We start from the raw sequence: 27,590 nt of genomic DNA on the forward strand, positions 1-27,590 counted from the left end.
TCTATCATTTACTGGACTATCAAACACACCAGTTGTATATAGGTGAGCTAGGGTTAGTATACATCCAATATGCCCTGAGCATTCAACTTTAGGTAGGGTTTCCAATCAAAATAGGAAGGTGCTTCATTTTGTTGTTTCTGGAGATTTTGACACAGATTTACCTTTAAAATAAAGCAGATAAGTGCTAATATGTTATTGGATTGTTGCCAGCATTTGATATCAGCACTATTTTTACCATATGTAAATACCGAATAAGTGCTCACGTTCCCAACAATCAAGACTCACGGTAGTGAGTTGCATGGCCAGTAAAGCAGAAATGCGCTGCAGACAATATGACGTGTCCACTGAGCGAAGGTAATAAATACCAAATATTCCACACTTATTTAATTAAACACATCTACTAGTACCCCTGGACAACAGTATAGCATTCAGATAGTGTGGTTAAATAAAAATTTTTAAAAGTACAGAAATCAACACATAGCCAAGAATTTGCAGTCATTATACTGAGTTTTATCGAATGTACAGTATTCAATGGGAGTTTATAATAATCAGTGCTGTAGCACATTTTGTCATCTGCGGACAAGTAATTAAAGTAATAAAATTTTCGTTTCAGCCCTTTTGTACATACATAGCACTTTATCCGTGGACATGTAGCCACTTCTTTTGCTGGGTTAGTTGCATTAACTGGAATATTATACTTTGAAAAAGAATTATTAACGGCAAGGTATTACATTTCGTCTTGCTTTACCGGTGTCTACCCATTGTATCACTATTGTATCTAGCCTTTTTTCCACCATACATGACACTTTCATTGTGGAAAATGTGCCACTGACAGTTTTTTTAAATGAGGCACAAAATACACGCACACGAAAGAAACTGACCATGCTTGTGTAGACAAGTTGCTAGATGGTCCTCCTGACCTATGAATATCTTCAATTCACCATTGTATACCGTCCATCCTGCCAGTGAACCATTCCATAGTATAAAAGATGGTATTGTGGTCTTTGAGCTCATATCACGTGTGCACCGACACTCTAGATGACTTATGCTTCCCAAGCTCAATCCAACAAACGGTAGGTATCTGTGAATGTTTGATGCATTAATTTTCAGAGGATAGCTAGCTCAGTTGACTGCAATTTAAGTTTTTTTTTAAAGAGATAGATACATAGAACATTGCCTATTACCAGCCCACGTATTATCAGTAGTATTATCAGTACAGTCATGCATAGCAACACATGGGAAAGGCCTCAAAACAGTATATAGAAAAATGCTTGCACAGATCACGTGATCCAAATTAAATAATTCATATGGGTTGAGGCATTATTATTATGCACAACTGTACAGTGGCCAGTACTGCATTAGGTATTGTCCCACAAATACCACACCAATCATTAGTATTACCGTTTGGCCCAGTGACATCTCTCAACATCAGCATATCACTATTTTCAATGCTTGTGACACAAGATATCTGCCCCACCATATGCATGACATTCAGTTCAAATTTTATACAAAACATCTTGCTTGACATGTGTAATACAACAACAACAGAAACAAATCAGTCTCTGAGTCACTCTGGGTCACGGACACAACAAGACACTACTGTCCTCCAGTGCAGATCTTTCTCCAGAACAACCTGGATAAAAAATAAACCACATTCTTACTACTGGTCGATACAGTACAATGCAAGCATGCGTGCACGCACACAAATATACATTCATGGACACACACACACACACACACACACACACACACACACACACACACACACACACACACACACACACACACACACACACACACACATACACAATCATTCAATCTGCACATGCCACAGGCTTGAAGCCAATGAAAAGGGATATCCATTGCTTTTATTAACCATAGATGTTTCAAATTAAATTAAATGCTCAAAAACTTTCCAGGCTACAGGTGAGGGGAAAACAGAACTAACATTAGAGACAGTGCATTGTTAATGTCAACAGTGTGTACCCAGGTTTAGAAAACTATGAGGGTTGGCTGTTATATTAGAGAGATGACAACATATGCATGCGATTTCTTAGGTATGAGATCAGCAGAAACAACAGACATTCAATCAGTTACTGTATTGTAGTAACAAAACTTGCCTTGGTCATGCAATAAATAAATCGAAGAGACCTGCTTGGTGTATCAGGCAGGAGAACAATCACTGCATCAGATAGCTATTAATATTCATTGTCCTATTCCATTTCCTGGAGGTTCCACTAATAAAATGCAATTGATAGCCAAGCTGCGGGTTTTGATTTACAAAGCATTCCATTCTGTAGAATAGACCCCTTCCAGGATTCAGCTCACTACTGAGATATCTGGCATTAGTCTACTGCACTGTTAATGAATCACTGATGTTTACAATATGGCCTCCTTGTGGTATGTGAATGTTTGCTCTTCACACACTGCACAAAATTCCTTTAGATTCTGCTTAGACTAACGTGATTCAACTTGTCACCATACTTGTTTCCTTTGCACTGTAGCTACATCAAGTACTGATTTATGCCAATTAGAAAGGACTGTACATTGTAAGGTAAAAGTATAGAAAAAACAACTCAGATACTAGCAGGGGCGTCAGAGTAAAAATGAAAGTGGTAAGGCTCAGTCTAGGGGGCTCTGGAGGGGGGGGGGGGGGGGGGGATTTTGAAACTGCACATTCTGAGATATTATCTGGAGGAAGTTTTGGGCTGGAGTACTGTGTGAAAGGTGCTAGCTAGCTAGCTGGCCTGACAAGTGTTCAATGATAAAGCTGGTCAGTGCATGATCAAAAAGTACCTGTTTAACACTTAAATCTTACCATTTGAGTTTATTCATAAGAGATAACCTGTAAGTAATATTTCCAAAGTATAAACAAAGCTAAATCCTTTATCAAATCTATAAACATAATGGTAATCATTTTTAGAGGCACTTTATACCAATGTGGTCGACATGAAACTGTTCTGAGTGAAAAGCAGGTTAGGTAAGTGTTATTTCTATCTATTGTTGCCATTAAATATATGCTAAGTATTCCATGTTCACTACTTTTGGTTTTAGCTTTACTAAGTTTGCAAGTTTGTTTTGTTAAATTTCAGCCAAAAAGTGGTGTACTACTGGTTGCAGCTACTCTGACGCCCTTGCATACTAGTAAAAACAAGTCATGCTTTAAGTTCCCTACTTGATACATCCAAAGATGAACACACTTGAGTCAGCTAATCCCACAATTAGTACTTCATTACTAATGACAACCAACAAGAACCCACAATCGATCCTTAAATTGTGCCTATCTTTCTTGGGGGTACATTTGGTTACCTGCTGGAGGTGCCACCAATAACTTGTACAGCAATGGTAAGCTGCAAGCTTCAATTTGAGAAAGCATTCCGTTCCATCATTCCGTTCTGTTCCTTTCCATTCCATAGAATGCCCAATACAGGATGTATGGGGAAATTTGCCACATCCGGTCAGATTAGGCCATTTTGACGTGCCAAAATTTCTGTGAACAGGACTTCTTTTGGTATCATTGTACTCACATAGAGTTGCTCTACACGTATCAATTCGGAAAGTTACTATACAGACTTGAGGTAGGCGGTACACGATAATTAATTTAATTTTTATGGTTTTTTAATCAAAATGTATTGGACATGCCCGTTTCAGCTGTCATTTTTGCCATGGACAAAAGTATAGTATAAATGTCTACAAACTTCTTGATATGTATATATATATACACTGTAAATTAGTGTAATTACTAAAATGCACTCAGTCAGCTGTTAAATATGAGTCAAAGTTTCTATTTGACACTGCCTGACCTAATTTTGTCACGAATTTGGACTGCTGTGTCTATTTCCTTTAGAATTTCATCCTTTTCCAGCCCAAGGTTGCTCATGCAGTAGGTCACAACTTGAGGGTCAACCTTATCCCAATCGAGTACTCGTTTAACAGCATAATAAGCCAGAACATTTTCTACATCTTGGATCACTCCCTTGCTAGAGAAGTTGTAGCGCCACAAGTAAAAGTCGATCCTCACCAGTGCATTGTTATACCAGACTATCTCATAGTCCTGTTCTTCAACTTCTCCTGTTGCTCCATTGCCCAAGATGGATTCTGTAGCATCAACAACCACTTTCTTTATACCTTCCAGAATTTTTCCACTGAAGATATCACCAATCGCATCAGTTAATTGTTTCTCATTTGTTGAAACATTTAATCTTATCTTCATATATTCTTCCACATCTGTGCCACCATGAATCTTCAGATCATTGTCAGATCCTGCCAGAATTTCATTTTTCTTTACCTCCAAATGGCTTAAAGCAGCTTTATGAAGAAAAGACAACCTTTCTTCAAGTTCAGCTTTCACCTTCGCATTCTCAGATTCAGCTGCATTCCTTATCTGAGAGGCTGACTGACCCATGATGATCAACTGCACTGCACCAGCTTAGATTTAATATGTGTAGTACTGTGCATCACGTGTACTTTTATAGGACAAATACATGATATATTGTTAGCCAAATATGGCATTAAAGTTGAATGGAAATAAGGCATTACTTTTCCTTATTGGGAAATAAGGCATTACTTTTCCTTATTGGGAAATAAGGCATTACTTTTCCTTATTGGAAAATAAGGAATTACTTTTCCTTATGGGTAAATAAGGAATTACTTTTCCTTGTGTGGATACAAGGCATTATTTTCCTTATGGTGTTAAGTAAACATGCACAGTCAGCAATTCCTGCTGAAAAATCACTAGATCTGCTATATCGTGAACCATCATAGTGGATTCATAATAGGGATCACATTTTTTTCAAAAACTCTAATAGAACTAGAGTTGTACCGATAATCGGATCGGTAATCGGTAGAAGCCGATAATTAGCTGTTTTTACCATAATTGGAAATCGGTTGTAATGGGCTGTGGCCAGCAGATTATTAGTCTATTCAGCTTCAGCAGCTGCAGTACCACTGGAGGGCTAGTGTCAAAGGCTCTGGTATGTACTTGGGTAATTTGTTTATGTTTTGTGGTAACCGCAAAGATAAACAGTGATGGTTCAGGCCCTAGCCCACTTGTCTGACTAGCAACTTTGAGTGTATAATTTCACAGAATTGGCTTTACTAGCTCTACTTTTAATGGAATGAGCACAAGTATAATTGTAGAGACCTACAATCGGGTATCGGTTAACTATCGGTAAAACAGGGTAAAAATATATCGGATATCGGTTTTCCCTAAAAAGTGGGAATCGGTACAACTCTAAATAGAACGCACACACAAAAACCACCTAGAAAAGCATCCTTCAACTCAAAACAAAGCTCAAGTGGTTCTTTGCAATGAGTACAGGTCCACTAGTAAGTATCAAGTGAAAAGGAAACAGTAAGTATATTTCAGAGTCATTCAGACAAAACTGAAATTTGCTCATTTGTGACCGGATTTCACATAACAAGGCTTCCACACACACAAAATCAAACTTACGATTTCACCAGAAATGGATTGTTGGTCTAATACACTATCATATTTCACACTGTACTTCCTTCAGCACTGACAAGTCTGGTTTCTGTAGCAGCTTTCTTCCGACCCTGTCAAAGCCACGAGTGTGAGATTGGCACCATTAAATGACCATGGCTTTGTGATAAGGCCACTACAATGAGATAACTTGTTTCTCATCAACTTCTCATAGAGTAACACATGCGGGCGGGCGGGTTATCTCATTATCTCATTATTGCACAAGCCATAGCATATTTGTACAAAACCAGTATAATAATCCTTTATTTTTAGGCTATTGGCAGGATGCACACCAAGCACTGGTGCACACTGAGGGTAAAATTCCAAGTGCACATAAACTTCAACTTCAGTAACATAGCATTCAAGTCCTTTGCGAAAGTTCCACCAGTCTTAGAGTCATGTACCATGCAGCAGCAGACAGCAGCAGTCTTAGCACATGTAGGCTGGTCAGTCTTATCAGGGGGAGGGGCTGTGTAAGCTTGTGGCAGAAGTAGCAACACTAAAGCTACTGTGTCTCTTAGATATGATGGCCCTGCACATAGGGCATGCAGGTCACGATACCAATGCTAGTGTATGGTCTAATGTACACTGTAGCACTCACTGTTGATGCCTTGGTGGTTGTTGATGCTCCAGAAAGCTCTCTAATCAACACAGAAGTAAAAAAAACACTCATAAATGGTGTCTGTATCTCAATGGGATTGCAGTTTTTCATGGAAATAGTGCTTTTCTACGTGATAAACCCACTACCACAACACTCAAAAAAGCCATGCTGCCATCTCGTGCATTAATGAGTGTGCATGGGCAAAAGAAAATTTAGGTGCGGGCGGTTGATGAGAAACAAGTAATCTCATTGTAGTGGCCTAATGGTGTGTAGTGAGCTGGGACTTCACAGAGAGCTCGCCAATAGTGTTCTCAGTCAATTTGGAGTAATTTGAGGGCCATGGAGGGCCATGGAGAGCCCAAACTTAATGGCCTCTGGATTCCAATCGTCTTCTTACTTCATTTTATACCCGTATATTAAGACCACCGTCCACCCCCACCCTCCCACCCTATTACTACCCCCACCCTCCCACCCTATTACTACCCCCACCCTCCCACCCTATTACTACCCCCACTCTCCCACCCTATTACTACCACCTGTGATATTATTACCCGCTCGAAAAAAGCTGCTCAAAACAGGGCAAATTTTGGGTATCAGAAATGTATACACCCACTCAGTGATAGCTAGTGAACAGATGAACAATTGGTGCAAATTTTGTTTGCACAGCTGTAGGCACTGGGAAGTTATTACACAATGATTCCTTAAAATCGCCATATCTCCTAACAAAGCTTTGTGCGTCGAAGCCTTGTTTTGTCAAATTCAGTCACATTTGTTCGTATTATTATTATTCATTTAAAGGTACAGTAGTAACAGTACAATAACTGGTTAAAGAAATCCATACCTTAGCCTAGGGCATTGGAATACAATTACTTAAACGAAAAAAACTAAATGTGTAAATTATTTATTATTATTGAATATGTCACAGGAACATGCAATGTACATGAACTGGTGTTTGAAATGTCTCAGCTCGGGATGCTACCCGCATCCTGAGAGCTGCAGAACCTTCCGCAGAGTGGTAGCTGTTCCTAACAACGCAGTCTTTTGCAAGAGATAAACATTTAGTGAGCTTATATCTAAAAGTTCCAAGAAATATTTAAGCTGCGTGGTGACAGATCCAAGTGCACCAATTACTATATTAAGCTGCTTTGCCATGGGGTGCAGTTTGTGCCCACCCACCCTGTTTCTGGTCACAAATAGGATGCTGAGTGAAAATTCACATGGTATACTATTTACTCTTGTAGTCTTAGCATCTGACTTCCAGTGTTACCCTGATGTGTGCAAGTACTGTACCATAAACACATCATGTACATAATACCTTATGAGAGCTACTGATGTGCATAGTAATATAATGATGCAGGATGTTGTTCTATGCAGAATATAGAGTTGCTATAGATATGCAGCATGTATTATAACATAATTAATGAACTGAAAATTCAAAGGCATCCCTGTGTAACTATTCCATTTTGTTTCTACATATGAGGATTCTAGGAGAGTAATTGATGGAGCGTTTGTGGGTAAAAATACATTATCAGTCAAATTAAATTTTAATCTGACTCAGCCTTTTGTACTTAATTTTTGTAAGTACAGTAACTTCCCTTTTTGGTTTTGTAATAAATTCCTTTGAGTCTGTTTTCATGTGTACTTTATGCTCTGTACCTATGGTTTTATGGCTTCATATGTGTATAAAAACTGTTGTACTTTCTCAGTCTATGTATGTGCTACTGATATTATATATTATTAAGACTTAGAAACATAGGCGGCGGAAAGGGGGGGGCTAGGGGGCTTAGCCCCCACTCAGAATGATATCACACCGAAATTATCTTTCTTGGAGTGGGGCTGAAAACCGTGATAAAGATCGAGATACTCTAATAGAGCAGTCACTCTAATAAAGTAATCAGTGTGTAGCGAGCTATGTAAGAATTTTTATGTAGTTTATCAGCTAGAAATGGTAGCTGGTGAGGTGGAAAGCTCTTGTCAGTTGGTTGTGACCTTTTTTTTTTTTTTTTTTTGGTTTCACCTTACCAAACTATAGAAATAAGTCTGGGTCAGCCCAGCCCCCCCTCATATCAACTACTTCCTCCGCCGCTGCTTAGAAAGCTTTAACTATAATTAGCTGGAAGTGAGGCTGCATTTTAGAATTAGAATTGTGACTCAGTGCTGTTGGCAATAATGCAGTTGGTTTGGTGCATTGTAACAGTGATCCTCACCATGGATCTAGCAGTGACCGCTGACGAGTGTTTCCAATATCATTTCAAAACACCCTTCTACCCTGGTAAGCCTAGATCTTATGAAGACATCTATAACAGGAATCCTGAAAGTCACAGTTGGTCAGGATATTACTGGATCACTGATGGCCCAACTAAGGTCTACTGTGGAATGACATATACTGGATCATCTTATGAAGACATCTATGAAAATAATCCTGAAACTGGTGATAAATCAGGATACTATCGCATTAATGATGCTCAATGGACATATTGTAACATGATATCTATAGCTGCTGGCATTATTCCAACATGTGCAGGTGTTGATGGAGAATGGAAGAAAATTGTTTCCTTAAACTTTGGTGCAGGTGATAATTGTCCAGATGGATGGACAAAGACTGGAAGTTTCTGCCGTGCATCAAGCGTCAATCAACGAACTGATGGAAGTCATGCTTGCAACAGTATTAACTTTAGCACAAATGGGATTAGGTACCAGAGTGTGTGTGGTAAAGCATTAGGGTATCGAACTGGACAGGCTTTAGGGTTCTACAAGCTTGTAACTTCAGTGGATAGAAGTTATGTTACTGGCTTGTCCATCACTCATGGCAGTCCTACTCAGCATATTTGGACCTATGCTAGTGGTTGGTTTGATGATAGTCACTCTGTGTATGGCTCGCAATACAACTGTCCTTGTGCTCAAGGTGATGGCACTGCTCCTCCTTCCTTTGTTACAGATAATTATAACTGTGAAGCAGGCCCTGACGTATTGTGGGATGGATTAGGGTGCACTGCAGGTAGCTGCTGTGATAATACTAACCAACCATGGTTCCACCGTCAACTAAATGAAACCAGTGCTGATGACATAAGAGTGAAGTTGTGTACTTTCTGGCAGTCATCCCAGGGAACTACCTTGATCAGTGAACTTGAACTTTATGTGCAATAGTATATATGCTGTAACTATCTGTACATGTGTGCACATATTTCTATAAACTTTGCAAATATAAATGCTTGGCATTGCTTGCATTATCAAGTTAGCCAATTGTACATTTTTATATATCGAATTAAATTTTAAACATCAAGACACATGATATATAGTGTGTTGTGCAGCCAAGAATGTACACTATAAATTAAATGTATATATTTATTGTACATTATTGTACTGGAACTGTGATGTTTCAGCTCCCTGGAATGCTATCAGCAACAAGCTTAAGCCAGTTACAACTCAATCAATCGACCAATCAATCAATCAATCAATCAATCATTCATTCATTCTGTCTCATCTTCAGAATAAATATTCATCCCGTGAAGTGTTTATATCACTAAAGCAGAGAACATAACACAGTTTCAGAAATTTGCTGATTTTTGAGAATTTCTGGCAAGAAATGGAAGTATATCTATATCCTCCTAGGGGGGCTATAATTTTTATTACCTCCATTTCTAATTCCTGATAGGACCAGCCTATTATGGCAGCATAATGTGAAGCATAATAGATGCCAGAAAGCATCGAGCACAATGCTAGTATAATAGGCTGAATAATTTCAATTTTCTAACAAACTTGATGCGCATATGCATGCATTTCAGTTGCTCAATATACCTCTGTACCTCTGTATTGCTCAATATACTCCATTACAACAGTGATTCATTCTAATGAAGCAACCAAGCACCTTTCTCAGACTTATTTAATTGAAGTGAACAAACCAATTTTGCAAATTTTGTAACCTTATAGCAACTGTAACTGCCATTACTGGGTTTTAAAGCATTTCAGAGTAATAAATGTTAATCCTTGCCTCCTTGGCATTGTCTTGGATTCATGTCAATAACTAACTAAAGATATTCTACCCCTGCTTGGTGCTATCTAAATACTTCCTTGCCTGAGAGATTGAAACTACAGTAACAGTAATCTACTGTACCTGAGTATAATTAGAAATGCCTATTCCAAGTTTATCTCTTTGCCATGTGGTATATATACAGTTCAATACAGGACTGGACATCTATACAACCTGTAATTTTACAATAGGAAATTAAGAGACACATCTTACCTATAATAATTACCAGTCACTGCATGGTTAAAATGAAGTAAAACACACTTGTACACTACCTTGATGTTTGCTACAGTTACAATTTAGTGATCAGTAATGAATATATAACTGTTGATGCCAACCAACCAACCCTATTAATCTACAGTTTATGGACTACAATCATAATAGCTAATAGTTTTTCATGATCACCTTTATAGTGGACCAAAAGTGTCACAGAAATAATCAAGATTGAAACTCTAATAAAGTAGTCGATTCAGTGGTCAACTATATACTCAATGTAGTATGTATGCGTTGAGCTGGTTCTTCAATAACTCATGGATGAAATTTCACACAATCTTGAAATTTGGCTCATTTGTAGTACTGTTTGATCGGCAAAAATATTTCAAAATTATTTCATCAAATTCATGACACAATATTTACAGCCTATCAAAATTTTCACCAAACATTTTCTATGGGGAAGCCATAAACATACAGTGTCTATTGCAGCCTCTTCCGAAACTTGTAATGGAGCTAAACCATAAGTGTCTGTTGATGACACTTTTACTCTCACCACTAATCATCTGGTTGGCTGAATCGTTAGTATTCTTCAGAAAAAAATCCAATTTTATTTTAGGCTGTTTTTCAGGATCCAGTTCAACTTGTACGTACTGAAGAAAAGTTGTTTGATAACTACAAAAAGAACAATTGCAATAATACAATTCCTCTGAACGTTAACTGACCTGAAATTCATGACACCTGTATCTTTGTTCTTGCATGGTCTCAACTTACATATGTACCATGATCACATTCAACTGCTAGTGGATAAACCAGTAGGACCAGATGGCCTGCAAAAAACCAACAAGCAGGTGTTAAATACAATACACCTAAAGCCTGGAATATGAAAAATATTATATAAGCATTATTCCACACTGATATAGTAATAGATTATAGGATGTTGTGGAACTTGCCTAAACGTGTAAACTTGAACAAGAGGACAACTGCATAATCTGGACACTTGGAATTGTCCAATACCTGATGAACAAGTTAGTACTAATGACATTCACTTCAACATTTTATCCCAGCTGGGTGAATCTCTTGTAACTGAGTAAAAAGGTGTTTATTTTCCACCTGCAACCAAAGTTCTATATTATTTCGATCTGTGGTTAAGTGTACATAAACTGACCAGGAAAATCAGTATGCCATAGCCGGGGTATGGAAATGGTTCCTTTCCTTCTGTTGTGACATTACTTACAGCTGACTGGTAAATGATCATCGATGTCCCCGTGGACCCCAACAATGAGTATATCAATAACTTCATAAGTTGGAATGAATTTCCTTTCAACATGTGGTGGAATGAATTTCCTTTCAGCATCTGGTGGACAGGTCCATAAACCCTATCGCACAAACACGGTGAATCAGTGTGTGGCGATGTGACACGTTACACAAACTTCACTCCTCGTTTCGTTAGCATTCAAGACCGGCATATATCATAGAGTACCTCGATCAGTATTCTTGACTCTTACTTCTTCAAGCGTTGCTCAAGCGATGTAGTTTCTCACGAGGGACTCGAGTTTCTCATTAAAGTCGAGCCGATTAAAGTACGCCTCACCATCTAGTTACATTCTTAAACCATTCAATTTAAAACCACGTATCAACGAGTATCCGCTTAAGGTAATTAGGGACTTTCCACGAGATTTCCCCTAAATAGATCACGTGTTAGTTGTCAATCCGGTGGATTCTGGTGGTATACATGGTTCAACAATGCGGTAAGTGTACATATGCTGTCAATAATTGTTTGTGCACTGCTAAACTAAGTTATTTTTGTGTGGTAAGTATGCTTGAGGAAGGGTCTGGGGGACAACACTAATGTTTTGACAGCAGTTGATGATGGCCAGGCAAAGAACTGCGAGAAGAACTACTGTGATAGTGTGATAGTAGGGAAAAATTCCCACCCCTATAGCTCTGCCTAGGGGCATTATCTACAGCTACTGTATTATGTTGCCGATATGTACATCTGGGCCAAGAATAAAGGTGAAAGTGGTAGTAAGGCTCAATCCTATTATTCTGCTGAACAGGCAAGGGAGTCTGGGCATGCTCCCTCAGGAAAGTATAAGTACTACAACTTTTTTGTTTTAATTGCTTCATCAAGTATAAAATTTTCAGTCAAAAGGTGATGATCGAGGCTCTGGTCTTATGCACTGGTTGGAGTGGTTGTATCGATACTGCACTGTGGCAACCTTGAGGGGTTAGTGCTGGCATTATCCTTGGCAATACTATTCCATCTCCCTGAGTCTTGATGATTGAGTCCTCCATTCCTTTCTCTGCTGCTCCAATCCTGAAGCTGTGACCACAGTCAAAAGGTGACGATCGAGGCTCTGGTCTTGCATCTATACTGTACTGCAACACCCTTGAGGGGTTAGTACCGGCATTGTCCATCGCAATACTGTTCCATCTCCCATATACAAGTCTTGATGGTTGAGTCCTCTATTCCTTTCTCTGCTGCTCTAATCCTGAAGTTGTGACCAAAATAATAAAAAATGGTTATAACATGATAAATGATTATGGTGATAACAATTACAAATGTATTTATAGCTGTGTAGCAACTGTAAACTAATTAGTCACTTGCAAGTTTAATTAGGTGTCTGAAGCATTTAACATGCACAGATATGAGATATATTCGTCACACGCAGGCAGTAAGGATAGATTTACTCTAATAGAACAGTCATGCTACACCGTAAATTCATACTTCCGAATTTACGGTGTTATGAAACAATCATTATTATGTATGGATTTTACTGACTCTCCAAGATAATATTCTGCATTAATGTTAATTGCTCATTTCCAAAAAAATTACCTTTTAAACCAAATGTAGAGTCTATCACTGACAAAAATGAGTGATATCCACCCCAAAAACACCTTCGCTGTAAAAAAGGCGCGCCCAAGAAACTACAAGTACCTGGAACCCAATGTAAAAAAAAAACAAAAAGAAAACAGCTCAACTGAAGTGAAAAGTAACTGGTAACTTAAAGAGCTGATATCTGAAGCGGCCAAGAATACAATTACTAAAGTTTAATCCATGCAAGAACACCTTGGCTATAAAACAGGTGTGTACATAAAAGTAACCGGCAACTGAAATGGCTGATATCTGAAGCGGCCAAGAATGAATGGTCATATACAACTAATTCAAAAATTTAACACTGAACCTTTATAATTCGGCTGTGTTCTATATTCACTCTTGCTGCATCGTAAAGTAATTTCTTTTAACTCTAATTGGCTGGTAATTTGGCCGCCTTTTTTAATAGTCAGTATAATAGAGCAAAAAAAGGCAGCCAAATTACCAGCCAATTAGAGTTAAAAGAAATTACTTTACGATGTAGCAAGAGTGAATATAGAACACAGCCAAATTATAAAGGTTCAGTGTTAAATTTTTGAATTAGTTGTATATGACCATTCATTCTTGGCCGCTTCAGATATCAGCCATTTCAGTTGCCAGTTACTTTCATGTACACACCTGTTTTATAGCCAAGGTGTTCTTGCATAGATTAAACTTTAGTAATTGTATTCTTGGCCGCTTCAGATATCAGCTCTTTAAGTTACCAGTTACTTTTCACTTCAGCTGAGCTGTTTTCTTTTTGCTTTTTTACATTAGGTTCCAGGTACTTGTAGTTTCTTGGGTGCGCCTTTTTTACAGCGAAGGTGTTTTTGGGGTGGATATTCATTACTGATCACTAAACTGTAACTGTAGCAAACATTAAGTTGGTGTACAAGTGTGTTTTACTTCATTTTAACCATGTAATGACTGGTAATCATTATAGGTAAGGTGTGTCTCTTATTTTCCTATTGTAAAATTACAGGTTGTAGATGTCCAGTCCTATATTGTACTGTATATATACCACATGGCAAAGAGATAAACTTGGGATAGGCATTTCCACTTATACTCAGGTACAGTAGATACTGTTAGCTACTATAGTTTTAATTTCTCAGGCATTAATTCCTATTGTGTAAAATCACTGTTACCTCTTTTTGGTATCACCTTGCATTGTAGGATTTCTTAGTTATTGACACTTGTCCTTGGCATTGTCTTGGATTCGTGTCCATAACTAAGGTATTCTACTCCTGCTTGGTGATATCTACATACATCCTTGACAATTCAGTTGAATTTGTGTTGCCTCTTCCAGGATTTGGCATCAATTTCATGTGTCTGAATTATCATTACTAAAATAAAATTATTTAGGAGACAACACATTCACCTGAACTGTTGCTATTAAACTTACTGCTGTTAACCTAACACATCTTAGCCGCCACCTTAGACCATTTCAGTGGTGGACTATTTCTTGGACCATTTTATTTGTGACTGTATTTCGGAAAATCAACCACATAGGCGCATTTGACACTTAAAATATTTAATGACCAAATGACAAGCTTTATAGTGCAAACCTACTTCTTAATGATTGTAAGCTATTCTCAATACCTTAAATTACTAGAAAATTCTAGAAATGTTTTTATAACTCTGCTCTGCTCATAATAGCAACCCACTAAACATGAAAATTCTAATTATTTCACGTGCCCATATGGGTGATTTTCCGTCACACGTTAGACAATTTCAATAGTATCCTAACTGTTACAGTAGTTGTCTTATATAGGTAATTAGTATTTTAGGAAACATAAAATGCAGTGACCAGTTTGTGATAGCGTACTTTTGTTTGACCAATGACCTAATGTTCTGGTTTACATGCTTACCCAACAGTTATGTTACTCACTTAACCTGTATATGGGATATATATTTTTTTAGTTCATTTTGATTATCCATCCTTTATTGGTACAGCCTGGCATATTGATTTTTTGCACATTCTCTTTTTAATTCAGTGCCTGCTGGATTGCTTCGTCAGATATCGAAACAGGTGTCTTTGGTGTTGCGACCGATGTTCCAGGTCAGTTTGCATGTGTGTTTAATTTAAGGTTGACTTCAGTGCCTGCTTATTCTTTTACAGGTCTCGGTATCGAGTGTCATGAATTTCAGGTCAGTTGACGTACAGAAGAATTGTATTATTGCAATTGTTGTTTTTGTAGTTATCAATTATCACTGTATACTAGTGATGTGAATTTGCAGGTCAGTCTACTCAGATGTATCGGGTATAGTGTTGATGGGTTCAAACAAATATCCAGTGTAGACTGTAGTGGCAACAAGGGTGTTAATTTCTAGGTCAGTTTACATGTTGTGATGTTAGTGATTTTTTCCTAGTACCCAGATGTTAAGTGTATTGTATTTAATGCCTAGCTACCTGTTATGTTTTTAAATTATGGTATATCAGTGTAGACGGTACTGTACAACAGTAAGCCTTCTGTGTTGTAGTAACTATTTGTTTTATAATTATGCAGTTGTCCTGGAATGGCACAATTTTTGGGCAACCAGTGTGAAGTCCAGTGGTACAAACATTGTATTATGACCAAGTTGTGATAGCGTACTTTTGTTTGACTAATGTCCTATTGTTCAGGTTTGACATGCTTACCCAACAGTTATGTTATTCATTCACGTAGCCTGGGATATAATTTTTGTTCATTTTGATTATCCATGCTATTATCGATACAGCCCGGCATATTGATTTTTTATACATTCTCTTTTAATTTAGTGCCTGCTGGATTGTGTCATCAGATATCGAAACAAGTGTTTTTGGTGTTGCGACCAATGTTCCAGGTCAGTTGCATGAGTGTTTACTTTGAGGTTAACTTCAGTGCTTACTTATTCTTTTACAGGTCTCAGTATCGTCATGCTGACATACAAGAAATCATCACTATTGTTGGAACTATTTTTAGTCAAGTCTTGATGTGATGTTGATTAACGTTGTTACACATTGTTGTATGTTTACCATATGGCAAGAAATTTTCATGGCCATCATGAAATTTGAATATTGTGTAAGTTGTGTGGAACAACCCCAACTCATACATGGTCACTGGAAAACCACGAACCACATTCGAGCCGCAACACCACCAACCACATTCGAGCAATCCATTACAAAATTTTGTTGCACCATTTGTGTGTGCATAATACTTAATGAAAGCCACAACACAAGCTACATGGTAAACACTACATAGAGGTGGTAACCCCTAGAGGCTTGCTACCTTTTGTATTCACCTTATCGGCCTTTGTCGTTAATTTATTAAAAATTACATGTAAATAGAGAATTGAAGAGTATACTTAAAGCACCTTCGCTAGTGATTTTGTTTTTCACACCATAAGACAACTGGCGATTTATAAACGCTTGCATGGTGTGTGGCACTAAATGGAATTTAAAAGATTTCTGCTTAAAACGCCATCCGTAGGGAACTTACGGTTCAGCACGTTGTCACAACTTGTTTATCAGGCATTAGAGTTTGTGTCCACGTCGTGCCTTTAAAAGTTATTGTAGGGATTAGAGGTTTGATTGAAGAAAATGCGCGTATAGGCAAACCAGGATTGGATAATGTCAGTGCTAGATGGACTATACAAACACGACTATGTTGACTGGTATAACGTGACAGTAGTTGTAACATAAGGTAGAGAAATAAAGTGAAATACGCCTATTTTTTATTTTGCGATGGTTACTTTTTTATTTTAGCGAGGTCGCAAGAAAACTATGATGATGATGATGATGACGACTCCTAAAGATCAAGACACACGGTAGTGTGTCGTGCGGCCCAAGTATCCGGCGCGCCACACCGTGAGTATATTTACAGGAAGAAAGTAAACGCGATTTTCACACCTTTGTAGCTCCGTGATTCCTTATCCGATTGAAACCAATGTTGCTACAGAAGTGCCGGCTAGGTCGGGGAGTCCACATTCCAAATTTGAAGAAAATCGCTACTGCCATTTCCGAGATACGAGCGGCCAAAGTTTGGGTTTTTTTTCTTCGTTTTTTTCTTCTACTTCTTTTTCTTCTTCTTTTCGCACACTTTTCAAAATCCGCCATAAAACGCGAATTCGTGCTCCAATAGGGCTGAAATGTGGTACACTTAAAGGGCTCATTAAAGCGAATCTCAGTACCAAGTTTGGTAGGAATCCGATGAACATTCACGGAGTTATGACCAATTATTTGCGTAAAATAAGGTCGAAGGTCTGTCACGCCCACAGGGTAAACCGCTTGAAGGAATGAGCTGAAAATTGCTATGTAGATGGAGTAACTATCGTCGGAGTGCCTTTTTGTGGTTTGAAAGGAATCCAGTTAAAGGCCATCGAGATATGACACAAAACCCAACCTGTGTCACAATTACGCGATCGATTTTTATGAAAAAAAAAACTATTAGTTTTCACGCCTACCAGGCAAACCGCTTAGAGCAGTGAGCTGAAAATCGGTGTGTAGCTGGAATAATTATCATAGAAATCCCTTGCAGTAGTACAGAAGAATCGGATTATAAACCACTGAGTTATGATTCCATAGCCAACTACGTGTAGCATATGCGAGATCGAGATACTCTAATAGAACAGTCACTCTAATAGAGCATTCAGCTACGTATATAACTTACTCCATTACAGAATTATATGACATTGCAAGTTATTCTGTAGGGAGTTCAGCTACAAACAGTTAATCTTATAGACAATTCAGCTACAAGCAAGTCACCCTGTAGAGAGTTCAGCTACAAATATGTTGCTGTAGAGATTCAGAACATTATAAGTCACACTGAAGAGAATTCAGCTATAAACAAGTCACCTTGTAGAGACAACAAGTCACTCTGTAGAGAATTCCGCTACAAGCAAGTCACTGTGTAAAGGGTTCAGCTACAAAATAGCTACCCAGCAGAGAGTTCATCTAGATCAGCTACAAACAAGTTACTTTATGCAATGTTCAGTTACAAGTAAGTCACTCTGTAGAGACTTCAGCTACAAACAAGTCACTCTGTAGTACAAACAAGTCACCGTGTAGCTGGAGAGTTCAGCAACCAATCAAAAAAAACCACTTTGTAAAGAGTTCAGCTATACAAACCTGTTATAACTCTATAGAGAAAGTTATAACTCTATAGAGAGATCAGCTAGAAACAATTAGTCATCCAGTAGAGAGATCAGCTACAAGTCATCACCTTATAGAGAGTTTAGTTACAAAGGAACCACCATGCAGAGAGTTCAGCTGCAAACATATCACCCTGTAGAGAGTGCAGCTATGAACAGATCACCCTGTAGAGAGTTCAGCTAGAAAAAGTCATCCTGTAGAGAGATCAGCTAGAAGGATCACCTTGTAGAGAGTTCAACTACAAACAAATCACTCTGCAGATAGTTCAGCTACAAACAAGTCACCCTATATAGAGAGATCAGCTAGAAGAAGTTACCTTGTACAGAGCTCAGCTACAAAGAAACCATCATATAAAGAGTTCAGCTGCAAACAAATCATCCTGTAGAAAGTTCAGCTACGAACAGATCACTCTGAAGAGAGATCAGCTAGAAACAAGTCACCCCATAGAGAGAGCAGCTACAAAGACACCATCCTGTAGAGAGTTCTATTACAAACAGATAACCCTATAGAGAGTTCAGCTACAAACAATTCACCTTGTAGATAGTTCAGCTACAAACAACAAACCACCCTGTAGAAAGATCAGCTAGAAGAAGTCACCTTGTAGAGAGTTAAGTTACAAACAAACCACCACGTAGAGAGTTCAGCTAGAAGAAGTTACCCTGTAGAGAGTTCAGCTACAAAGAAACCATTCTGTAAAGAGCTCAGCTGCAAACAAATCACCTGTATAGAATTCAGCTACAATCAAATCACCTTGTAGCTAGAAGGAGTTACCTTGTAGAGAGTTCCATTACAAAGAAACCAGCATGTAGAGAATTCAGCTACAAACAAACCACCACGTACACAGTTCAGCCAGACGAATTTACCTTGTAGAGAGTTCAGCTACCAAGAAACCATTCTATAAAGAGCACAGCTGCAAACAAATCACCTATATACAGAATTCAGCTACAAACAAATCACCCTGTAGAGAGATCAGCTAGAAGAAGTTATCTTGTAGATAGTTCAGCTACAAATAAATCTCCCTGTAGAGAGATTAGCTAGAAGATGTTACCTTAATGCTTGTAGATAGTAGTTCATCTACAAACAAATCACCCTGTAGAAAGATCAGCTAGAAGAAGTCACCTTGTAGAGAGTTCAGCTACACATAAACCACCATGTAGAGAGTTCAGCTAGAAGAAGTTACCTTGTATTAGGGAGTTCAGCTACAAAGAAACCATCATGTAGAGAGTTCAGCTGCAAACAAATCACCTGTAGAGAGTTCAGCTACAAACAAATCACCTTGTAGAAAGATCAGCTAGAAGAAATCAACTTGTAGAGAGTTTAGTTACAACTAAACCACCATGTAGAAAGTTCAGCTATAACTATACCTTGTAGAGACATCATCTAGAAGAAGTTACCTTGTAGAGAGTTCAGCTACAAAGAAACCATTCTGTAAAGAACTCAGCTGCAAACAAATCACCTGTACAAAATTCTGGTACAAACAAATCTCCCTGTAGAGAGATCAGCTAGAAGAAGTTACCTTGTAGAGAGTTCAGTTACAAACAAATCACCCTGTAGAGAGATGAGCTAGAGGAAATTACCTTGTAGAGAGTTCAGCTACAAAGAAACCACCATGTAGAGAGTTCAGCTGTAAAGAAATCACCCTGTAGAAAATTAAGCCACAAACAGATTGCCCTGTAGAAAGATCAGTTAGAAGAAGTTACCTTGTAGAGAGTTCAGCTACAAAGAAACTTTTCTGTAAAGAGTTCAGCTGCAAGCAAATCACCTGTACAGAATTCAGCTACAAACAAATCTCCCTGTAGAGAGATCAGCTAGAAGAAGTTACCTTGTAGAGAGTTCAGCTACAAAGAAACCATTCTGTAAAGAGCTCAGCTGCAAACAAATCACCTGTACAGAATTTAGCTACAAACAAATCACCCTGTAGAGAGATCAGCTAGAAGAAATTACCTTGTAGAGAGTTCAACTACAAAGAAACCATTCTGTAAAGAACTCAGCTGCAAACAAATCACCTGTACAAAATTCAGGTACAAACAAATCTCCCTGTAGAGAGATCAGCTAGAAGAAGTTACCTTGTAGAGAGTTCAGTTACAAACAAATCACCCTGTAGAGAGATGAGCTAGAGGAAATTACCTTGTAGAGAGTTCAGCTACAAAGAAACCACCATGTAGAGAGTTCAGCTGTAAAGAAATCACCCTGTAGAAAATTAAGCCACAAACAGATTGCCCTGTAGAAAGATCAGTTAGAAGAAGTTACCTTGTAGAGAGTTCAGCTACAAAGAAACTTTTCTGTAAAGAGTTCAGCTGCAAGCAAATCACCTGTACAGAATTCAGCTACAAACAAATCTCCCTGTAGAGAGATCAGCTAGAAGAAGTTACCTTGTAGAGAGTTCAGCTACAAAGAAACCATTCTGTAAAGAGCTCAGCTGCAAACAAATCACCTGTACAGAATTTAGCTACAAACAAATCACCCTGTAGAGAGATCAGCTAGAAGAAATTACCTTGTAGAGAGTTCAACTACAAAGAAACCATTCTGTAAAGAACTCAGCTGCAAACAAATCACCTGTACAAAATTCAGGTACAAACAAATCTCCCTGTAGAGAGATCAGCTAGAAGAAGTTACCTTGTAGAGAGTTCAGTTACAAACAAATCACCCTGTAGAGAGATGAGCTAGAGGAAATTACCTTGTAGAGAGTTCAGCTACAAAGAAACCACCATGTAGAGAGTTCAGCTGTAAAGAAATCACCCTGTAGAAAATTAAGCCACAAACAGATTGCCCTGTAGAAAGATCAGTTAGAAGAAGTTACCTTGTAGAGAGTTCAGCTACAAAGAAACTTTTCTGTAAAGAGTTCAGCTGCAAACAAATCACCTGTACAGAATTCAGCTACAAACAAATCTCCCTGTAGAGAGATCAGCTAGAAGAAGTTACCTTGTAGAGAGTTCAGCTACAAAGAAACCATTCTGTAAAGAGCTCAGCTGCAAACAAATCACCTGTACAGAATTTAGCTACAAACAAATTACCCTGTAGAGAGATCAGCTAGAAGAAATTACCTTGTAGAGAGTTCAGCTACAAAGAAACTATTCTGTAAAGAATTCAGCTGCAAACAAATCACCTGTACAGAATTCAGCTACAAACAAATCTCCCTGTAGAGAGATCAGCTAGAAGAAGCTATCTTGTAGATAGTTTAGCTACAAACAAATCACCCTGTAGAATGATCAGCTAGAAGAAGTCACCTTGTAGAGAGTTCAGCTACAAACAAACCACCATGTAGAGAGTTCAGCTAGAAGAAGTTACCTTGTTGAGAGTTCAGCTACAAAGAAACCATTCTGTAAAGAGCTCAGCTGCAAACAAATCACCTGTACAGAATTCAGCTACAAACAAGTCACTCTGTAGAGAGATCAGCTAGAAGAAATTACCTTGTAGAGAGTTCAGCTACAAATAAATCACCCTGTAGAGAGATCAGCTAGAAGATGTTACCTTGTAGATAGTTCAGCTACAAACAAATCACTCTGTAGAAAGATCAGCTAGAAGAAGTTACCTTGTAGAGAGTTCAGCTACAAACAAACCATTCTTTAAAGAGCTCAGCTGCAAACAAATCACCTGTACAGAATTCAGCTACAAACAAATCACCCTGTAGAGAGATCAGCTAGAAGATGTTACCTTGTAGATAGTTCAGCTACAAACAAATCACCCTGTAGAAAGATCAGCTAGAAGAAGTTACCTAGTAGAGAGTTCAGCTACAAAGAAACCATTCTGTAAAGAGCTCAGCTGCAAACAAATCACCTGTACAGAGTTTAGCTACAAACAAACCAGCCTGTAGAGAGATCAGCTAGAAAAAATTACCTTGTAGAGAGTTCAGCTACAAACAATTTGCTCTGTAGAGAGAGCAGCTAGAAGATGTCACCTTGTAGAGTGTTCAGTTACAAAGAAACCACCATGGAGAGTTCTGTAATAAATATATGTATTATATACATAATTTGTACATTTACTGATAAAATCAGAAATATTTAAAGTACATCTGCTTCATCTTTTCTTCTTCCTGTGGTAAAGAAAAAAAGATAGGTTAAAAAAGTCCCAAAGATACAAATACAAAAAGAAGTGAAATCTAATCCAAAACAGCCAAGCTGTAAAAAAAGAGTGCAGCCCTCAAAAAGGCTATGGTGAAAAAAGATGTGAAATCCAAGGTGGCGGCCAAGAAATGGCTGTGATGGTAGGTTAATGGTAAAAAAATTAATAACAACAATCCAGGTGAATTTTGTGCCAACACCATAGCCTTTTTGAGGGCTGCAATCTTTTTTACAGCTTGGCTGTTTTGGATTAGATTTTTTTATCACGTAACGCAATACAAATCTATTGAGAGATGTTGCGTAATCTGGGACTAATATTGCGAAACCGGCCCTACACGTAAATAACTCACAGTAGTGGCCGCGCGTCTTTTAATTGGGCGTGCGCTTTGTAGTTTCTGGGTATCACTCTTTTCACCCTATTTCATAACCCTACAGAACTTAGAAAAATAACGATGAACCAAAAAGGCGAAAAAAAAGTGCAGTATTGAAGAGGGATGGAACCCAGGATCCCAGTGTGATGGTCCAGTATGCTACCGATTATGCTACCGCTGCTAACTCCCTTGATTCCCTTCTTTTGTATCTTATAAATGTGACTAACGAAATAAGCTGTATATAGTAAGAAGAACCTAACCCTGAAGGTGAAGAAGAAACCAAAGCTGAACTCTAACCCTAACGCTAACACTACTAGACGCTTCCCCTAAAGTCTACTACTCGTGGCAACTACTGGACGCTTCCCCTAAAGTCTACTACTCGCGGCAACTACTGGACGCATCGCCTAAAGTCGACTACTCGCGGCAACTACTAGATGCGTGCCCTAAAGTCGAAGAGAGAGAGCAACAACTACAGTAGGAAGTCTGGATGCTTTTGAGCTTAATATTACGTAACGATTATGAAAGGTGGTGAAAAGAGTAAAACCCGTAGTTTCTTGTCCGCGCGACCAGCGTTGAAACCGGGTCGGGTCATCCGGGTCAACCGGGTCACATTTTCTCCGGGTCATCCGGGTCTGACCCGGTTTACAAATTATCCGGGTCTGACCCGGATTGTATCACGTGAGAAACGAAATTGATCGTTTGACGACGTGGACCCTATAAACGCTAGTCGCGTAGCTCTTTCGTGAGCCACGCCCACTTATCACGTTACAAACATACGCTCAGCCACGCCCATTTATTAGTAAGTACAGTCTGTAGCATGAAACTGTGTCCGTTTCTGTCTGCAAGCTTACGTGGGGCCACGCCCACTAATCGATTAATGTATGAGTTGTATATAGTCTATAGGTCTAGTCTTGCAGCAGGATAAGTACTTTTGTGAGCCACACCCATTTTAATATATTAGGAATTTGCAATACTAAGTATGTACGAAGCCACACCCAATTGCTGTCTGTAAACTCACAGTAGCTATGTGGAACCAAACCCACTGACTGATTTTAAGTTATAAACTTACCGGCTTAGTTATCACATAACTACTCGTTTACTCAACACGAATCGAATACTCAAAACGTAGTCTCGCCGCCTGAGTCGCTCGAGAATACCCGAAACATAGCTCTTATCACGCGCCTCGGCTTAATTTAATCCGGGTCACATCCGGGTCAAATCCGGGTCTGACCCGGATTGCTATCCGGGTCAGTGGGTCATCCGGGTCAGCAGTAGTGACCCGGTTTCAACGCTGCGCGCGACTCACTACCGTGAGTCTTGATATAATTGTTGATACCAACCAACCCTATTAGTCTACTGTAACAGTTTATGGACTGCAATCATAATAATACTTTTTCATGATTACCTTTATAGTGGACCAAAAGTGTCACAAAAATAACCGAGATACTCTAATAGAGTAGTCAATTGAGTGGTCAACTCTATACTCAAGTATAGTATGTACACATTGAGCTGGTTCCTCAATAATTCATGGAATAAATTTCACACGATCTTGAAATTTGGCTCATTTGTAGTACTGCTTGACCTGCAAAAACATTTCAAAATTATTCAAATTCATGACACAATATTTACAGCTAATCAAAATTTTCACCATACATTTTCTATGGGGAAGCCATAAACATACAGTGTTTATTACTGCCTCTTCCCAAAACTGTAATGGAGCTAAACCATAAATGTCTGTTGATGACACTTTTACTGTCACCACTAATCATCTGGTTGGCTGAATTGTTAGTTTTCTTCAGAAAAAAATCCAATTTTTATTTTAAGCTGTTTTTCATACATACTATAGAAAAGTTGCATTTTATGTTTCCTAAAATGCTAATCACCTATATACTACTGTAACAGTTAGGATACTATTGAAATTGTCTAAAATATGAAATGGTCCAAGAAATAGTCCACTATTGAAATGGTCTAAGGTGGTGGATAAGATGTGTTAGGTTAATGGCAATAAGTTTAATAGCAACAGTTCAGGTGAATGTGTTACCTCCTAAATAATTTTATTTTAATGATAATTCAGACACATGAAATTGGTGCCAAATCCTGGAAGAGGCAACACAAATTTGGCTGAATTGTCATTAATTTTCTGTAACAACTTTAAACAGGCTGTAGGACCAGGTGTCCTACAGACCTTCAGTACTTGTGCTGTAAAGCCTTAATAAATAAACTATTATCCATTTGGTTCCACATGGGGTACTTTGAGATAATAAGTCACTCTCTAGAGTTCCTTGGATACATATACATGAAATTGACAAGGAGAAAACATCCTGACCACCTGGTAGACTCCCGTAAGCATTCCAGCATTAATCGGATGGCTGCAGGTTTGAGGCTGCCTAGGTCCAGTGACTCCAGTCATGGATTTTGTCTCCTTTCTCCACCTTTTCAACACATTTTCTGTAACAAATTTAAACAGGATGTAGGACCAGGTATCCTACAGACCTTCAGCACTTGTGCTGTAAAGCCTTAATAAATAAATAAATAAATTCCTACAGTGTACCATCACTGTTACCTCTTTTTGCTACCACCTTGAATTTCACAATTTTATCACTCTGGGAAGTCATACCCATTTTTTACAGCTTGGTTGTAGATTGATTCACAGGAGATGTAGATAGGATTTATTCCTGTGATCTTCACTTTATAATGGAATTGTACTTTGTAGAACTGTAGTTGCTGTACATGTATTAGTGTATACATGTGTTATTCATGAAACTTACTTTACTAATATTTCAAATTCCTTAGCTACAGTAAATAGTGGCATGCAGTGAATCATTTAATATTTACAAGATATGCAGGGTTTTTATTATGGTAAAACATAAATATCTTATTGTAAAGCACCTTACTGTAGGAAAAATTGTCAGCATTCCAGCCCACACTGGTCATGCTCTAAACAGCAAAAACATTCAGTATTTCTCTGTCAGTGGATAAATTCCCCTCAAAAATGAATTTAATGTACTAATTATCTCCACTCTGTCTTGGTGATTAATACATCATTTTTGGGGTTTCTGAAACATGTCTTTCTACACTCTTTACTAATTGAAGGGGTCAGTGGAAAATGGGGACATGTGCCATTTTAGATTTTCCATTTTCTAAACAGTAGAATGGCTTGGTTTAACCATGTGAATAATATTGCCACTAAGTAAACAACAGAGTTTAAAAGTTCATGGCAGTCTTAATAATATAACGTTTAGCAAATATTGCAAAATTCAATTATGTCCCCAAAATTCTGTTCAACGCCCATTACATGGTCACCAAATATTTAAAATGGCACTTATCCACTTTTTCTGCTGGCCACTTCAATAATACAGGTGTACATGTAGTACACAAGTTACTTCAACATAATATTATGGATGTGCATGTGTACTGTAATAACAGAAAATGAAACTTCACATAATGTGCTACCACGAATGTACCAAACTTATACGTATGTACAAAATCTAAGTTTCTTATTGACATTATTCAGTTACTGATAAGTGCACAGATGATAAGTGCACTACTGCTGTTAAGCAACAGCAGGATGCTGTAAAAACAATGCTTAATAAGCATTTGGTGAATCTGTAGTTCAAAATGGGATGGTATGTAAGTGCATGTTTGTATTTGCTATGCATATAGCAACACATGTGCCTGTATGTGAAGATAATTTATATGCTTGTAAAGCAATTAAGTAAAGTATTATAATGTTTTCTATCTATCCATCCACATTCTTTCTTCATACTTTACTCCACAGCAGAACACATACTGATAATATAACCCCTGGACCAGTGCTCATCGTTACTGAAGTTTGTTGCTGCAAATGAGATCAATTAATTTTCCTATCTAGCATGTATAGCAGCCAGTCAAGATTTCACCTATGAATCCCTGTATACATAACTTCCAACTCTCATGTAGCAGTCACTGCCTAATAGTGATCATTTTGTGGTTTTTACAACAGGAACCACAATCAACTACTGTATTCGCTTCATTTCAAAAAACATGCCTTCAATGAATACTTTGTAATCTATTAAGCTTCACTGCTTAAGCGTATATTCAACACATGAGTATAATGGTACAGTTACCTCACTGCTCTATTAATTGTATTATTATATATTGTTCTATTCATATAAATTATTTGAAAGCTCCATGGCTTTATACTTTATAACAGGTTGTTATAGTCTATCTGCACAAGCAGGATATCTGTTGTGGCTTAGCCATTGTAGTTTTGTGACTGAAACAATTAAGTGACTTGCAGCTGTGATACAGCAAGATTGAGCTCACTCAAAATAACATCTTTTTTGTTCCTCGAAATCATTTTAGTGCAACTATTTTTTTCTACCTTTCAGTGCAACCTTTTTAATCCCTTAGGTGTACCACACAATCTTTTTTCTAGCCATACTACTACATCACTGTTTACCTTTTTCATGTTACCTTTTTTCTCTTACTATGTATCTTTGTATCTTTACTACTTCACAAAACTGCATATTATTATTATAGGTATATATATTAACTAAAAAAACATAGCTAAATTTTTGTCAAAACATTGCAGTGAGCACAATATGCATGGAAACAAAAAGAGTGTAATTAGCATGATAGGCATGTTGGGCTGGTACTGGTGCTAGTACACACTAAGCAAAGAACATACAGTAATAACACAATCTAAAGCCGCATGGAGCCAAATAGTGTATCAACAACAAGTGTATGTGTATACAGAAACTACGCACATGTACAGTGTATGACTGTGCAACACATCATTTTTTACACAATAATCCTTCTCTTTTCATATTATGAACATGTTACTAGTTACTATGCAATGTTATAATAATAATAATGCTTGTGTGTATGCA

General features: G+C 38.0%; 3 long non-coding RNA genes across 6 annotated transcripts; 1 reads left to right on the plus strand and 2 right to left on the minus strand.

Moving 5' to 3' along the window:
* Positions 1 to 1,442: 1,442 nt before the first annotated feature.
* On the minus strand, positions 1,443 to 2,567 carry LOC136250196 (uncharacterized). The gene is made up of 2 exons (XR_010698455.1): positions 2,121 to 2,567; positions 1,443 to 1,633 (listed from the first exon to the last, which is right to left on the minus strand). It is a non-coding gene; the product is annotated as an uncharacterized lncRNA (long non-coding RNA).
* Positions 2,568 to 10,417: 7,850 nt separating this feature from the next.
* Positions 10,418 to 12,328, minus strand: LOC136264301 (uncharacterized). Its single transcript, XR_010705058.1, has 4 exons — positions 11,489 to 12,328; positions 11,274 to 11,433; positions 11,046 to 11,150; positions 10,418 to 10,995 (listed from the first exon to the last, which is right to left on the minus strand). It is a non-coding gene; the product is annotated as an uncharacterized lncRNA (long non-coding RNA).
* Positions 12,057 to 16,236, plus strand: LOC136264286 (uncharacterized). 4 transcript variants are annotated; one of them, XR_010705050.1, is made up of 6 exons: positions 12,057 to 12,071; positions 14,160 to 14,247; positions 15,172 to 15,236; positions 15,297 to 15,508; positions 15,936 to 16,000; positions 16,060 to 16,236. It is a non-coding gene; the product is annotated as an uncharacterized lncRNA (long non-coding RNA). The 4 variants fall into 4 exon arrangements; XR_010705051.1 differs by lacking the exons at positions 12,057 to 12,071; positions 14,160 to 14,247 and having other exon boundaries at positions 14,989 to 15,236; positions 15,297 to 15,325; positions 15,376 to 15,508; XR_010705052.1 differs by lacking the exons at positions 12,057 to 12,071; positions 14,160 to 14,247 and having other exon boundaries at positions 14,992 to 15,236; positions 15,297 to 15,325; positions 15,416 to 15,508.
* The last annotated feature ends 11,354 nt before the right edge of the window (positions 16,237 to 27,590 follow it).

Source organism: Dysidea avara, chromosome 1, assembly GCF_963678975.1.
Source record: "Dysidea avara chromosome 1, odDysAvar1.4, whole genome shotgun sequence".
Classification (NCBI taxonomy): Eukaryota; Metazoa; Porifera; class Demospongiae; order Dictyoceratida; family Dysideidae; genus Dysidea; species Dysidea avara.